A 14,881-nucleotide genomic window follows, 5' to 3' on the forward strand; every position below is an offset into this window, starting at 1 on the left:
AAGAAGTTGAGCATATTCTAGTATCTGTCATAATTTCTTCTAGCTATCCCAGCAATTTTTATCAAAAAAAGTGAATTCTTATACCAGAAGCTGGACTATTTGGTTTTATCAAACTGTAGATAAATACAATCATTTCCTACTATCTATTTTGCATTTAATCTTTTCCACACATCCATCATTCTATTTCTTAGCTAGTACCAAACAGTTTTGATAACTGATGCTTTATAGTATAATTTTAGAACTGGTATGGCTAGGCTGTATACTTTGGCAATTTTTTTTATTAATTCCCCTTGAGATTCTCCATCTTTTGCTCCTCCATATCAATTTAATTACTATTTATTTTCTAGATAACTAAAGTTGTTTGGAAGTATAAATGGTATGGAAATAAATAAGTAGTTTAATTTAGATAGAATTGTCATTTTTATTTTATTAGCAAAACCTACCCATGCCCACTTACACTGAATTGTAATCTACTGTCCCTGTGGTATGATGGACCTTTTCTGCAGACCTTTAACTTGTCGTTCATTAGAAATTTTTTCACCCCATCTTTTTTTGGTTCTTACTCTAGAATTTGCAGTAAGACATTTTTTTTTCAAGAAATTTAGAGATATTCGTGGGAGAGCTCATGTACATCCCTGTCTTTTCTCCAATATCTAAGTTCCAACTCTTTTAGCTTGTTATTCTTAATATAAGTCAATATTCCAATATATCAGGCAATAATGTTACACAATATTTGGTGACATAGAAAGACATGAATATAAAGAAAAAAATGATTTTGCTGTGATGGTCAATTCATTTATTAGCTATTTTATTTAGAATACTTTTTTAAAATTTAGAATACAATTTAATGTATTGATCAGTATATTTATTTATAAAATTAATAAGCTGGCCAACATCCATGATATGGTGACAAACATGATGAAGAACTTTGGAATCATTTTATTTCATAGTCATTTGGAATAGATGCTAATGCTTAATCAGGAGAAAAGACTGAATAGGAATGTGTTAGCTGCTCAAAAAGCTATATCATAGAAGAATAATTAAACTTGTAATACATGGCCTTGAAGTCCCAGGACTTAGTAATCAATAATTAGTGAATTTGCAGAGAAGTTTCAGAATGTCTTAATGAAATAAAAAAAAATCTTCCTAACTTTAAGATTGTTCAAAATTGGGATGTTCTTGAATTAGTAGTAAGTAGATTGTACCTTATATAATCAATACTGGATGATTACTTTTGGAGGATTCTGTATAAGAACTTCTTTTCCAAATATATATTAGATTGGATGAGTGTTGAGGCCTCTCCTGATGTGAAATTCTGTGATTCTGTGATACTAATCTTAGTATTTCAGGATCTAATCATTACAGAAATATTGTTGATGCTTTCTTGTCTCATGGGAAAACGTCAAGCTTCTACAGTGATTCTTGAGAATTGTCACTGATTCTTGAGAGCAAAATGGAACTATTCCTAAAGAGCAATAATTTTGTTCATTCTCTTTGACCCAGCAATTCCAATTCTGTGTCTATATACAGAAGAAATCATATAAAATGGAAAAAGCTCCACATTCCAAAATATTCATAGCAGCTCTTTTTGTAGAACAAAGAATTGGAAATCAAGGGGATGCCCCCCAATTGAGGAATAGCTAGACAAGTTATGGTACATGAATACTAGTGGGATATTATTGTTTGATAAGAAACCATAAATAGATTCTAGAGAAGCATGGAATGAGTAAAAGGATCTGATGCTGACCAAAGGGACCAGAACCCAGAGAAAAATGTACACATTTACAATAACATTGTGAGGGGTGGCTAGGTGGTGCACTGGATAGAGCACCAGCCCTGGAGTCAGGAGTACCTGAGTTCAAATCCGGCCTCAGACACATAATAATTACCTAGCTGTGTTTCCTTGGGCAAGCCACTTAACCCCATTTGCCTTGCAAAAAAAAAAAAAAACAATAACATTGTGAGATGATCAAATTTGATGGAAGCAGCTTCTCTCAGCATTTCAAAGAGCTAGGAAAGCCACATTAGAATGACCATACACACTGCTATCCCATCCAGAGGAAGAAAAGCAAAATGAGACAAAACCAAAAAAACCTTTCAGAATATGATGAACCCATCATAAAATATCTCTTATTTTTATCTTTCCCTTATCCCTAATTCCTCATAATGAAATGACTACTCTGTAACCATATTTATCACAAATATGTATGTTCAATGTTAAGCTGACTGAGGAGAGGAGGGTGGAAAGGGAGGGTGGAAGAAAATTTTGTAACTTAAAAATATACATAGGCATATGAATGAATGTTGAAAAAACTTTTATCACCTATTAGTAAAAATAAAATATCAATTAAAAAACAGAATTTTCACTGAATCTGTATTGAGTTGTATTGCATATCAACTCAATCGTTTTTATAGCAGCTAAATTAACATAGCTACAGTTTATTTGCTTGTATGTGAAGAAAACCCACAATGCACTGAATCTGCTTAGTTTTCTTCACAGTGTTTCTGGAAAGTAATAATGTGGAAATTGTATCAAGGATCATGGAAAGGTCATAGTATTTTTGCAAAATTAAATTACAAGAACAAAATAAAAATTAGATAATCTGCATGTATTTCAAGATGCCAAATGAGAACTTCAAGGTCTGGTAATTAGATTGGAAAGTTCTAACAAATAGAGTGAGAACCTGAATCATGATTTCTAATCAAAGGGAAGACAAAACTTCCATATAAAAAGACTAGTTCAGAAAAATGTAAATAAAAGTGTAATGATACTAAATTAAAGAACATTGGATTTTTTTTCAAAAGAAACAGAACATAGGAAATACATAGCCTATTATTTCAACCCACAGTTAGTAAATAAGAACCATTGCAATGAAACATCTGCTATGCATTTGAATTTCAAGAACCCCCATAAAGATCAAGAATTAGTCTTGTAGCAAAAATTCAGAGTCCTCCTACTCAACATCCTTTTTAAAGTCTCCTTTCCCTCTCCATGTAGCACACACCCACTGCACAAATTTATATTGCCATCACAGATTCATGCCTCTGTAGCCACTGGTAAGGAGAGTTTCACATTAATAAGTGATGACAAATTGAGCCCAGCATGAGGTGGTGGGAGAATTAATATCATATTATTTAGGCCTGGTATACTTTATTCTAATGCTTGGCCCCAAATATCTCTGGATCTATCCAGTAAACTAATTCTACAGATAAGTAGAAAAAGCAATGAGTGATAGAAGAATGTTTAGTTTAATGCCATTAATAGTTTCACCTGTCTCCATGGTGTTAAACTACAAATTGAGTAATAACCCTATATAGTGGAAATTGCTCTTATTTTGGAGTATGATGAATATGATTTGTGTGCTAACTCTATGATTTACTACATATGGGACCATGGGAAGATCACCTAACTTCCTGAGATGAATTTCTTAGAAGAAAAATGGGGATAAAGTGCAAAAGAAGGTGGCTTAGCCCTACCTGAAGTAAAATTATATTATAAAGCATCAGTCATCAAAACTATCTGATATTGGCTAAGTAACAGAATGGTGGACCAGTGGAATAGACTAGGTGAAATAGCAGGAAATGATTACAGTAATCTGCTGTTTGATAAACCCAAAGAGTACAGCTATTGGGATAAAAATTCTCTCTTTGATAAAAACTGCTGGGAAAATCGGAAGTTAGTATGGAAGAACTTCGATTTGACCAACACCTCCCACCCTATACCAAGATAAGATCTAAAGGGATACAGGATTTAGACATTAAAAATATTATAATAAAACTAGAAGATCAAGGAGTAGGTTACCTGTTATATTTATGGAAAGGGAAGCACGTTATGACTAAGGAAGAGATGGAGAACATCACCAAAAACAAACTAGGTGATTTTGATTACATTAAATTAAAAAGCTTTTGCACAGACATAAACATTGTAGCCAAGATCAAAAGAAATGCAGTAAACTGGGAACCAATCTTTACAACCAATGTTTCTGACAAAGGATTCATTTCTAAAATATACAGAGAACTGAACAAAATTTTTAAAAAAGCCATTTCTCAATTGACAAATGGTCAAAGGATGTGCAAAGGCAATTTACACATGAGTAGATCAACACAATCCATAGTCATATTAAAAATTGCTCTAAATCATTACTTATTAGAGAAATGCAAATTAAAGCTTCTCTTAGGTAACACCTCACTCCTCTCAGATGGGCCAATATGATCAGAAAGTTTAATGATCATTGTTGGAAGGGTTGTGGGAAATCTTGGACACTATTATATTGTTGTTGGAGATGTGAACTCATCCAACCTTTCTGGAGAGAAATTTGGAGCTACACCTAAAGGACAACAAAAATGTGCATACCCTTTGATCCAGCAATAACACTGCTCTGTCTGTACCCTAAAGAGATGACAAAAAAGGGTAAAAATATCAATTGTACAAAAATATTCATAGCAGCCCTGTTTGTGGTGGCAAAAAATTGGAAATCAAGTAAATGTCCTTCAAATGGGGAATGGCTTAGCAAACTGTAGTATATGTATGCCATGGAACTGTTCTATTAGAAACCAGGAGGGATGGGAAGTCAGGGAAGCCTGGCAGGATTTGCATGAACTGGTTCCTGAGTGAGATGAGCAGAACCAGAAAAATACTATGCACCCTAACAGCAATTGGGGCTATGATCAACCTTGATGGATTTGCTCATTCTATCAGTGCAACAATCAGGGACAATCTGGGGCTCGTTGCAATGGGCAATACCATCTGTATCCAGGGAAACAACTGTGGAGTTTCAACAAAGACCATGGACTAGTTCCTTCAATTTAGAAAAAAAAATGATATCTTATTGTCTGATCTTGCTATCTCTTTATCTTTATGTTTCATCCTTAAGGATATGATTTCTCTCTCATCACATTCAATTTGGATCAATGTATACCATTTAAACAAGGTAAAGACTGACAAATTTCCTTCTGTGAGGAGTGGGGGGGAGGGACGTAAGATCGGGGGGAAAATTGTAAATCTCAAAAGAAATAAAATCCTAAAAAAAGGAAATGGGTATACTATTAATTACTCAATCTCATAAATTATTGTGAGTTGCAAAATTGATTATTAGTAAAGGACTTCATAAACCTTAAAGTGTTATGCACTGATTTTAGTACTTAAGTTACTCCTTTTGAAAGATTATTTTATGATTCTGACTATTCTCACACTTAGTAATTCCTTAATGACTTAAGTTCCAAATAAATGTTGACAAATTACAACTTGGAGAGAGTATTTGATTGTTTCACAGTGAAAAGTCTGTCTTTTATATTACTCAGTTAAGATTGCATTCTTCTGAGACCAGAGGCTAAATCCCTAAATTTTAATGATAATAATGCAAATGCATATCTTTTCCCATAATAAAAACATCTATAGTGAGGGAAAACTCATTACCTATCAAAATCGTTTTTTTTTTCTATTTTTGCACAATTGCATTTATTATAACGGGGTTTTTTTTAACTTTCCCTGATGTCAAATTTTTGCCTGGTTTTTGTCAATTTCCAAAATTATGTTTTTCTTCTTTATCTGGCCATGTATAAAAATAATAATTTATACTATTAATATATTAATTATGATTATGTATATAAATTTGAACATTTGAAGATTCAATATGCTATATTCATAATGATACTATTTTTAGACTCTTCTAACACTAAAAAGAGGAGGATATATAAATCTTGTTAACAATTTTCATTATCTTCATATAAACTCAAGGAGAAATAATGAGTTATGAGGAAGAAGTTTCAATCAGAACACTTCAATATAATCCTTTCTCTGAAAGAGTTCAAAAGAAGAATGTATTTTGTGAGTTATCATTCAAATCTGCATTTTTATCAAACAAATGCTTTAAATACCTGGGAATTTTTACCCTGGATAAAAGATATATCTGAAAATATATCACTGGAAAAATGGAAGCAAGGTGGCAAAGTGGATACAATATTGAATTGGGAGTCAGTCCTTACTTAAAGATTCAGCCTTAGATTATTATTAGTTATATGAATCTTTATCTGCATCAATTTCCTAAATGAATTAATGAAGATAGTTGTAGTCTCTGAGGAAATTTATATATTTTTTAACTTATTTTTATTAAAGATATTATTTGAGTTTTACAATTTTTCCCCAATCTTGCTTCCCTCCCCCCACCCCCACCCCACAGATAGCACTCTGTCAGTCTTTACTTTGTTTCCATGTTGTACCTTGATCCAAATTGGGTGTGATGAGAGAGAAATCATATCCTTAAAGAGAACAGAATTCTCAGAGGTAACAACATCAGACTATAATATATCTGTTTTTTTCCGAAATTAAAGGGAATGCTCCTTGTACTTTGTTCAAACTCCACAGCTCCTTATCTGGATACAGATGGTACTCTCCTTTGCAGACAGCCCAAAATTGTTCCCAATTGTTGCACTGATGGAATGAGCAAGTTCTTCGAGGTTGAACAGCACTCCCATGTTGCTGTTAGGGTGTACAGTGTTTTTCTGGTTCTGCTCATCTCGCTCAGCATCAGTTCACGCAGATCCCTCCAGGTTTCCCTGAAATCCTGTCCCTCCTGGTTTCTAATAGAACAATAGTGTTCCAAGACATACATATACCATAGTTTGCTAAGCCATTCCCCAATTGAAGGACATTTACTGAATTTCTAATTCTTTGCCACCACAAACAGGGCTGCTATAAATTTTTTTGTACAGGTAATGTTTTTACCCTTTTTCCTCATCTCTTCAGGGTATAGACCCAGTAGTGGTATTGCTGTGTCAAAGGGTATGCACGTTTTTGCTTCCCTTTGGGCATAGTTCCAAAAAGCTCTCCAGAAGGGTTGGATGAGTTGACAGCTCCACCAACAGTGTAATAGTGTAATAGTGTCCTAGATTTCCCACATCTCTTCCAACAATGATCATTATCCTTCCTGGTCATATTTGCCAATCTGAGAGGTGTGAGGTGGTACCTCAGAGAAGCTTTAATTTGTATTTCTCTAATAATTAATGATTTAGAGCATTTTTCCATGTGGCTATGGAATGCTTTGATCTCCTCATATGTAAATTGCCTTTGCATATACTTTGACCATTTATCAATTGGGGAATGGATTTTTATTTTAAAAATATGACTCGGTTCTCTGTATATTTTAGAAATAAGTCCCTTGTCAGAATCATTAGTTGTAAATATTGTTTCCCAATTTACTACATTTCTTTGGATCTTGATTACATTGGATTTATCTGTGCAAAAGCTTTTTCATTTAATGTAATCGAAATCATCTAATTGGTTTTTGTTGATGTTCTCCAACTGTTCCTTAGTCATAAACTGTTCCCCTTTCCATAGATCTGACAAGTAGACTAGTCCTTGATCTTCTAATTTGCTCCTAGTATGGTTTTTTATGTCTATGCCCTGTAACCATGTGGATCTTATCTTGGTAAAGGGTGTGAGGTGGACTAATCTAAGTTTCTTCCATACTAACTTCCAATTATTCCAGCAATTTTTATCAAAGAGGGAGTTTTTATCCCAAAGGCCGGACTCTTTGGGTTTATCAAACAGCAGATTACTATAGTCATCTCCTGCTTTTACACCTAGTCTATTCCACTGGTCCACCACTCTATTTCTTAGCCAATACCAAACCGTTCTCATGACTGAAGCTTTATAATATATTTTTAGAATGGGTAAGGCTAAGCCACTTTCTTTTGCACTTTTTTTCATTAAGTTCCTGGCAATTCTTGAGTTTTTATTTCTCCATATGTATTTACTTACAATTTTTTCTAACTCATTAAAGTAGTTTTTTGGAATTTGGTTGGTAGGGCACTAAACAGATAGTTCAGTTTTGGTAGAATTGTCATTTTTATTATATTAGCTCTACCTATCCATGAGCAGTTGATATTTGCCCAGTTATTTAAATCTGATTTAATTTGCATGAGAAGTGTTTTATAATTGTTTTCAAAAAGATTCTGAGTCTATCTTGGCAAATATACTCCCTAATATTTTAAACTGTCTGAGGTTACTTTGAATGGGGATTTCTCTTTCTAGCTCTTCCTGCTGTTTCTATAGAAAAGTTGAGAATTTATGAGGGGTTATTTTATAACCTGCAACTTTGCTAAAATTGTTAATTGTTTCCAGTAGATTTTTAGATGATTGCTTGGGATTCTCTAGGTAGACCATCATGTCATCTGCGAAGAATGAGAGTTTTGTCTCTTCCCTCCCAATTCTAATTCCTTCAATTTCTTTTACTTCTGTAATTGCTGATGCTAATATTTCTAATGAAATATTGAATAGTAGTGGTGATAATGGGCACCCTTGTTTCACCCCTGATGTTATTGGAAAGGCCGCTAGCCTCTCCCCATTGAATATAATGCTTTTTGATGGTTTCAGATAGATACTGCTAACTATTTTAAGGAACAGTCCATTTATTCTTACACTCTCTAGTGTTTTTAATAGGAATGGATGCAGTAATTTTTTCAGAAGCTTTTCACCATCTATTGATACGATCATATGATTTCTGATAGGTTTGTTGTTAATATAATTGAGTATACTAACCATTTTCCTAATATTGAACCAACCCTCCATTCCTGGAATAAATCCTACTTGATCATAATGTATTATCCTAGTGATGACTTGTAGTCATTTTGCAAAGATTTTATTTAGGATTTTTGCATCTATATTCATCAGGGAAATAGGTCTATAATTTTCTTTCTCTGTTTTAACTCTTCCTGGTTTAGGTAACAGCACCATATTGGTTTCATAGAAAGAGTTAGGCAGAGTTCCATCTTTCCCTATTTTTCCAAAGAGTTTATATAGGATTGGAACCAATTGTTCCTTAAATGTTTGGTAGAATTTACTTCTGAATCCTTCAGGCCCTGGAGATTTTTTATTAGGGAGTTCAATAATGGCTTGTTGAATTTGTTTTTCTGAGATACTGTTGTTTAGGTATTTAATCTCTTCTTCATTTAACCTGTGCAACTTATATTTTTTGTAAATATTCATCCATTTCACTTAGATTATCAAATTTATTGGCATATAGTTGGGCAAAATAATTTCAAATTATCACTTTAATTTCCTCTTCATTGGTGGTGAGTTCACCTTTTTCATTTATAATACTAGAAATTTGGTTTTCTTCTTTCTTTTTAAAATCAAATTGACCAGAGGTTTATCAATTTAATTGTTTTTTTCATAATACCAACTTTTGGTGTTATTTATTAATTCAATTGGTTTTTTTTGCTTTTGATTTTATTAATTTCTCCTTTAATTTATAGAATTTCTAATTAAGTATTTGATGGGGGATTTTTTTATTTGTTCTTTCTCTAATTATTTTAGTTGCATGTTTAGTTAATTGATTTCCTCTTTCTCCAATTTATCCATGTAAGCATTTAGAGGTATAATATATCCCCTGAGAGTTGCTTTGAATGAATCCCATAGGTTTTGGTATGTTGTTTCATTATTATCATTATCTAGGATAAAAATGGTTAATTCTTTCTATAATTTGTTTTTTGGTCCACTCATTTTTTAAAATGTGGTTATTCAGTTTCCAATTTGTTCTCAGTCTACATCTCCTTGGCCCTGTATTGCTTATAACTTTTATTGCATTGTGATCTGAGAAAGATGTATTCACTATTTCTACCTTTATGCAGTTGATCATTAGGTTTTTGTGTCCTAGTACATGGTCAATTTTTGTATAAGTTCCATGTACTGCAGAGAAAAAGGTTTATTCCTTTCTATCCCCATTCAGTTTCCTCCATAAGTCTACCATATCTAATTTTTCTAACAATCTATTTACCTCCCTAATTTCTTTCTTTTTTTTTATGATTCGATTTATCTAGATCTGATAGAGGGAGGTTGAGGTCTCCCAATAGTAGAGTTTTGCTGTCTATGTCTTCCTGTTGTTCTTTCAGCTTCTCCTCTAAGAATTTCAGTGCTGTCCCACTGGGTGCATATATATTCAATATTGAAATGACTTTATTGTCTATGGTACCTTTTAGGAGGATAAAGTTTCCTTCTTTATCTCTTTTTGCTGCTGCTTTGTCTGAGATAATGGATTGCTACCCCTGTTTTTGTTACTTCAGCTGAAGCAAAATATATTTTGCTCCAAACTTTTACCTTTACTCTATATGTATATCTCTGCTTCAAATGAGTTTCCTGTAAGCAGCATATTGTAGGATTCTGGTTTTTAATCCATTCTGCTATTTGCTTACGTTTTAAGGGAGAGTTCATCCCATTCACATTAAAGGTTACGATGACTAATTAGTTATTGCCCTCTGTGCTATCTTCCCTCTGTTTGTATTTTTCCCTCTTTCCCCTCCTTTTATCCATATTCCCCAGTATTTTGATTTTGAATACCACCCCCTTCAGTGTGTTTGCTCTTCTATACCACACCCTCCCCTTTCTTTCCCCTTTCCCCTTTCCCTTTTTCCCTTTTCCCTTCCCTTCCTTTTGTTCTTTCCCCCTTTCCTCCCTCCCCTTCCCTTTCTTCTTCCCCCCTCCCCCTTTCCCCTTTTAATATTTGAAAGGTTAGATGTTTCATAAGTTAACTGATTATGTGTAGGTTGACTTTAAGCCAAGTCTGATGAGAAGAAGATTCAGGTGTTTCTCCTCTGCTCCCTTCTTCCCCTCTATTACCATAGGGTTTTTGTACCTCTTAGTGTAATGAGATTTGTCCCATTCAATCCCCTCCATCCTCCCGTCTCTTTCCTGCCCCACTTTTTGGGGGGGGGGGGGTAGTATATTTTTTAGATCATTCTATCTAAGTCATAGAAAATTCTGTGTGTCTGTCCCTTTTAGTTCAGTATATTCTATTGAATACAGTCAAAATTCCTGATAGTTAAGTGGGGTTAAAGCCAAACACCCCATTAGATAGCAGTCTCATGGACAGGTCATGAATGCCCATCATTTCTGGCTAGGTGTATTCTCTCTGTTAGAGTTACATTTCTCAGGATTTATGAGAGTCTCTTTTTGCCCCCCCCCCCATGCTGGGATATAGCCAGTTTCAACTTACTGGATTGTAGTTTTTTTTCCTTTTACCACCCCCCCTTTTTTACCCTTTCAAGTGTCTCTTGAACCTCCTGTTTGATGTCCAAATTTTCTGTTTAGCTCTGGTCTTTTCATCAGAAATTTTAGGAATTCTTCCCTTTTGTTAAATGTCCATGTTTTTCCCTGGAAGAGAAGGTCAGCTTTTCAGGAAAGTAGATTCTTGCCTGCATTCCAAGCTCCTTTGCTCTTCGAAATGTCTCATTCCAGGCACCTTCAATCCCTTAAAGTTGATGCAGCCAGGTCCTGTGTTATCCTTACTGTGGCTCCTTGATATTTAAATTGCTTCTTTCTCGCTGCTTGCAGGATTTTCTCTTTTATCTGATAGTTCTGGAGTTTGGCCACAACATTCCTTGGTGTTTTCATTTTAGGATCTCTTTCTGGTGGGGATTGATGTACTCTTTCAATAATTACTTTGCCCTCTGATTCCATGATATTGGGGCAGTTTTCCATCACTAGGTCCTGTAATATTAAGTCCAGGCTTTTTTTCCCTTCAATGTTTTCAGGAAGTCCTATAATTTTCAGTTTTCCCTCCTCGATCTATTCTCGAAGTCAGTGGTTTTGTTGATGAGGTATTTTACATTTGCTTCTATTTTTTCTATTTTTTGATTTTGTTTAACTGAGTCTTGCAGTCTCATGGAGTCATTAGTTTCTGTAGACTCCATTCTTTTTTGGGGGGAGGAGTTTTCTTCTTTAACCTTTTGCAACTCCTTTTCCAATTGGTTAATTCTACTTTTGAAAGAACTTTCCATTTGACCAATTGAGGTTTTGAGAGAATTAATTTCTTTTTTGCATTTGCTCATTTGAGGATCTAAGAGATTTATTCTCCTTTTGTGTTTGTCCAATTGTACTTTCTAAGGTTTTGTTTTCTTGTTGCAAGTTATTAATTGTCTCTCCCAAATTTTTAAGCTCCTTCCTTATTTCTTCAAGGAAGTCTTCTGTGCTGGAGACCAGATTGCATTCTCCTCAGAGGTCCCAGGTCTCTCTGAGTTGGGGTCTTTCCCTTCCAGGAATTTTTCTATGGATCTACCTTTCTTCTGACCCTTCTTCATTATGCTAAGACCTTGAGTTGGGAATGCGGGCTGGTTCACCTGGGCTTGGCATCACCAAAGGCTTTACTGAGTGCAGTTTATCTGGCTGGCCAGTAGAATGTGCTGGTTGCCTTCTCTGGAGTATCTGTGACCTTAGTTGAGAGGCCTTCTCCCTTTGCTTGAGGGAAGGAATTGGAGCTATCGAATTCTTTTGCTTTCAATCAATGGTGTGCTTTACCCTGGCCTGAGGTCATTCCTCAGTTGGACTTGTTCTTTTGCTCACACACCTGGGCCTGAGGCAGAAGTAGTTTGCAATTGTTTGTTTTGGAGGAGGCGTCAGTGCAATGGAGCCATGGACTCAGAGTTTCTCAGACCTGAGGAGCCCAGGGATGGCGTCTGCAGCTCTCCTGCACTAGACCTCTCCCCACAGCCCTTTGCCCAAACTCCAGAGGGACAGCACCAACACCAGTGCCTCTGCTTCCCTGTGGACCCAAGCCCCCGTTGTCCAGCCCCACCACTGATCCAGCAGTTCCGGTTCTCGGCCCCTCAGACTCCCGGTTCCAATTCAGCTGTTAATCTGGCTGATCCCGGACTGATCTTCCCTCTGAGCCCAGACTCACCTGCCCGAATTCAGCCAAAGCTGCTGTGGGAGACAAATCCTGAGGTAGATGTTCCTTCTCCTGGCTTTTCTTTCTGGGTTTCATGATTTGGATTTCTTTTAAGAGGTTTGTTTCATGTGATAGATTGGGAAGAGATCAGGAGACTTTAGAACTGTGCCTTTCTTCTCTCCGCCATCTTAGCTGGAAGTCCACAACTCTATAATAGGTTTAAAAAACATTTCAAACCTTAAATAATTATGTAGATTCCATTTAAAATGAATTTTAAAGAATATCAAGTAAATTAATGAAAAAAATACAAAGTTGGCCCAGCCATACCAGATCTAAAACTTTATTATTGTATGTTAGTCAGCAAAAAAAAAAAAGGTCTAGGACTAGTTAATAAAGAGAAGTTTATTAGTGGAATAGATTAAATACAAAAGAAATAATTGTGACTATCCCAACAAATCCAAAGACTCAAGCATCTGGAATAAGAATTCTATTTTTGGCAAAAACGGCTGGGAAAACAGGAAGAAATTAAAACTACCTTTTGTCATATGGAAAAAAATGCTCCAAATAATTGAATAGAGAAATGAAAATTAAAAGAATTCTGAAGTATCACCTCACATCTGTCATATTGGCTAAAATGAAAAAAAAAGGAAAATGATCAATATTGAAGAAGATACAGGAAATCTGATACCCTAAAGTACTATTGGTATAATTGTGAACTGATCCATTAATTCTGGAAGAGTCATTAGTAATTAAGCACAAAGTGCATTAAAAATTGTGTATGCCCTGTGATCCAGCAATGCCACTCTATTCCAAACATATCCTGAAAAAGGGAAAAGATTCACATAAAGAAAAATATTTATAACAGCTCTGTTTTTAGTGACAAAAACTTGTAAATCATATGCGACCAAACTTCAGAAAAGAATGGAAAGACTTATATGAACTGATGCTAATTGAATTGAGCAGAACCAGGAAAACATAAATTTTAACAGCAACATTGTTAGATGATCAACTATGTTGGACACAACTCCTATCAGTAGTTCAGTGAGCAAGGACAATTCTGAGCGGTATGTTAGGGAAACTACCATCCAAATTTAGGGACAAAAAAAAATAAAACAAACAAAAAAATTATGTATTCTGAAAACAGAGCAAAGCATACTATTTTCACTTTTATTTAGGTTTTTGCAAGGCAAATTGGGCTAAGTGGATTGCCCAATGCCATACAACTAGGTAATTATTAAGTGTCTGAGGCCGGATTTGAACTCAGGTACTCCTGATTCCAGGGCCAGTGCTATATACACTACATCATCTAGCTGTCCCCTATTTTCACATTTTAATACTTCTTTTATGTTTTTTTCCTCTCATAGCTGACCCCTCCCAGACCTAATCCTTCTTTAACAAATTATGGAAATATGCTAAATTTCTTTTTACATTTATGACTTAATTCAATTTTCTGTCAAGGGGAGAGGGGAAGGAAAGGAGAGTGGTAGAAAACTGTGGAACCCAAAACTTTCTTAAACAATGAATGTGCAATGGGCAACTAAGTGGTGCAGTGGATAGAGCACTGGCCCTGGAGTCAGGAGTACCTAAATTCAATCCGGCCTCAGGCACTTAATAATTACCTAGCTGTGTGACCTTGGGCAAGCCACTTAATCCCCTTGCCTTGCAAAAACCTAAAAAAATGAATGTGCAAAACTATCTCTACATGTAGTTCATAAAAATAAATAAATAAAAGATTAAAAATAAACAAAATGAACTTTAAAAGTATAATATTTATTTTAAAATATATAATGTAAGATTTTCAAAATTTTGCAAAGGAGATATGATCCATTGATTAAATCTATTGGAGGTGAAATTGTTTTGATTATTTGGAAGAGGAAAAGTTTTATTTGTTCTTTATATATTTACAAGTCTGTTTCAGTTCCTCTATAAAAAGATGACAATATATGTGAAGTTCCATGTACTGGAAAATTGTATTATTTGCTATATAAAAGTATAAAATGCTAAATATTATTGAAATTTAAAATTTTATTTTCAATAAAATCTATTTTATTGACTCTTTTTGGTATTGGGGTATTCAAAGTCAGCATGATAGTTAATCCATCTTTACTTTCTCACGAACTGTGGGAACCTGGCTAAGTCATTTTACCTCCACTCACCTTAAGCCATTGGAGAAGGAAATGACAAACCACTTCATTCTCTCCCAAGAAAATCCATAATGA

This window comes from Macrotis lagotis, chromosome 1 (genome assembly GCF_037893015.1).
Source record: "Macrotis lagotis isolate mMagLag1 chromosome 1, bilby.v1.9.chrom.fasta, whole genome shotgun sequence".
In the NCBI taxonomy this organism is placed as follows: Eukaryota; Metazoa; Chordata; class Mammalia; order Peramelemorphia; family Peramelidae; genus Macrotis; species Macrotis lagotis.